The sequence below is a fragment of the Crocodylus porosus genome, unplaced genomic scaffold, assembly GCF_001723895.1.
Source record: "Crocodylus porosus isolate Cpor-Errol unplaced genomic scaffold, CroPor_comp1, whole genome shotgun sequence".
NCBI lineage: Eukaryota > Metazoa > Chordata > Crocodylia > Crocodylidae > Crocodylus > Crocodylus porosus.
The window spans coordinates 93,846,811-93,849,181 of record NW_017728947.1 but is presented as its reverse complement, the minus strand read 5'-3'; positions in this window follow the sequence as shown (position 1 = coordinate 93,849,181).

Sequence of the window (2,371 nt, the reverse complement as noted above, 5' to 3'; positions counted from 1 at the left end):
CAGATTTTGCCCTCAGTTATCCTTCCAAAATTTGGCCTCTTCAAAAGCCCACTGTGGTATAATCCCTAGGTATTCTTTCCTTTTCACCCGCCACAGCCCTTTGTTCAAGTACTAGAATTTGCCTAATGTCTTTGTCCCTGTCTCTATTCTGAGCAGTGAAGTACCTTCTGTATCGATCTCCACGAACAGTTGCTCATTCTGAGCCTTTTTATTCTGAAGACTGGTTCGTTTTCTTTCTTTTACTTTTCTCTCTTTTTTTTTATTAACATGTCCATACTGTTACTAAACATAAAGGGTTTCTCAAGGAACCGATTTTACCACATTTGTTTGGGTGTTATATGGATGTTCAGAATGGAAATCGAGAGTACAAAAATAGATTTTGTTGATTTATGAGACATTCCTGTTTTCAATTCACCATCAGTATGTGCAGACACGATGCAGTCAAGAAATGAAGCATCTGGTTCTCCCACGTTTCATTTATGAACTTTAGCACCAGATGTAAATCATTCATAAAATCCCAAAGTGTTGGAAGGGTCTCTTCCTTCATTTTAACAAACATATACTCCTAGTACTGTACCTAACACTTCACATCATTTGTTACAAATGATGGGATCTGAATTTTAATGGCTTCCAGAAATAAATTTTCAAGGAAAAGAAAAAGAAGAGGAGGTGATTTTGGCAAGCCTCATTTCTGACCATGAATTCTCTTTGAAACCAAAAGATGTCACTTTAAGCAATTATACCAAACTTTACATATTATTACCTGCGTAGAGAATGCCTCAAGGAGAACAAAACTATTAGCTTATAACTATTCTTCCCCAAATCCTTTCCATTAGTGTCACATCCATGTCAGTAAACAGTGATTCAACATCAAATTTGAATAGCCTTCTTGTTCTCCTCCACCAATTGTCCTTCCCCTCCATCAAATCCCTCCTCAGGTCCCTTCCGTTCAGCTTCTCCTGCCTTTTTTTCTTTGTTTATAATCCCTACATCCTCCATCTTCAGAGCTGTTGTCCTCTATGTATGTGTATGTAATATGACAGAAAAACTCATGTGTGAAAACTTAAGGAAGCGCCTACATGACCATAGAATTGGGACCTTATAGATTTCATGGATTTCATAGACATCAGGGCTGGAAGGGACCTCGGGAGATCATCGAGTCCAGCCCCCTGCCCAAAGGGCAGGAAGTCAGCTGGGGTCATAGGATCCCAGCAAAATAAGCATCCAAATTTCTCTTGAAGGCATTCAATGTGGGTGCTTGAACCACCTCCGCTGGCAGACTGTTCCAGACCTTGGGGGCTCGGACAGGGAAGAAATTCTTCCTTATGTCCAGCCTGAAACGGTCTTGCAGTAGTTTATAACCATTCAACCTCGTCATCCCTTGGGGCGCTCTGGTGAACGATTGTTCCCCCGGTCTGCGCTCTGGTGAACAATCATTCCCTTAGACTGTTGGTTCTTCAGAACAGGAAAACCTGTCCCCTCCCTGTGTATGTAAAAAATGTGGTAATGTTATACACACAATCTAAATCTATTGTTGTTATTAACAAAGTAGCTTCCCTGGCTCTTGCACAATTCTATCCAGCTTTCTAACATGCCAATTTAATTATAAAAATATCAGGCATGCATTTTGTATTATTGGGATGTCTTACTGTAGAAAGAGAAGGGCAAATCCAGATTGCTGAGAAGGTGCTGAACCGATACATGAACGGATGCCGCAGAAGAGAACCGTTCTGAGGGCCCACTGACCAGCACAGCTTCGGTTGGCCTTTATACAGGGGGTGGGAGGGCAGAGACAGTGGGAATATCCATATAGCAGTGGATCCTACATCCTTGCTTTCAGTTCACCCAGCTCTCAGAAGTCCCCTGAATGTTGCCACATGGAACAACTCCCACAACCAAAACCTGCCCCTCTCCCACTTGTGCACTGTGGAACCGCGCTGGTTCCATGGTCAGAACCATCAAGTCATAGGCTCAATTTGTCCCACTGTGCAGATAGATATAGTAGTGTAGCAAAACCCTCAGCTTTTCTCTTTTTTAAATTTAAAAATACATTCCCTCCCTTTCCCCAACCATTTCTGACTTTCTCTGCCCCCTCTATCCCTTATAAGTAGTTATAGGTAGTCACAGGTAAGCTAAGTTCTTGTATGCCATTATTGTAACAAGCCCCTTTTATATTGTAAATAGTGTTCTGTTATTTTTGTATTAATTTTTACTGTTTTATATTGTATTCCTATTGTTTGTATTGAATTTTACTGTTTTATATTGATATTGTATAGTTTAGGCCTGTTTCTGTAAAGTTAGCCGAAGTAGTGTCAAGTCTCCATTTTGTGTCCCCTGCCTGGGCATACCTTACTGTAATTTTGTTGTAACT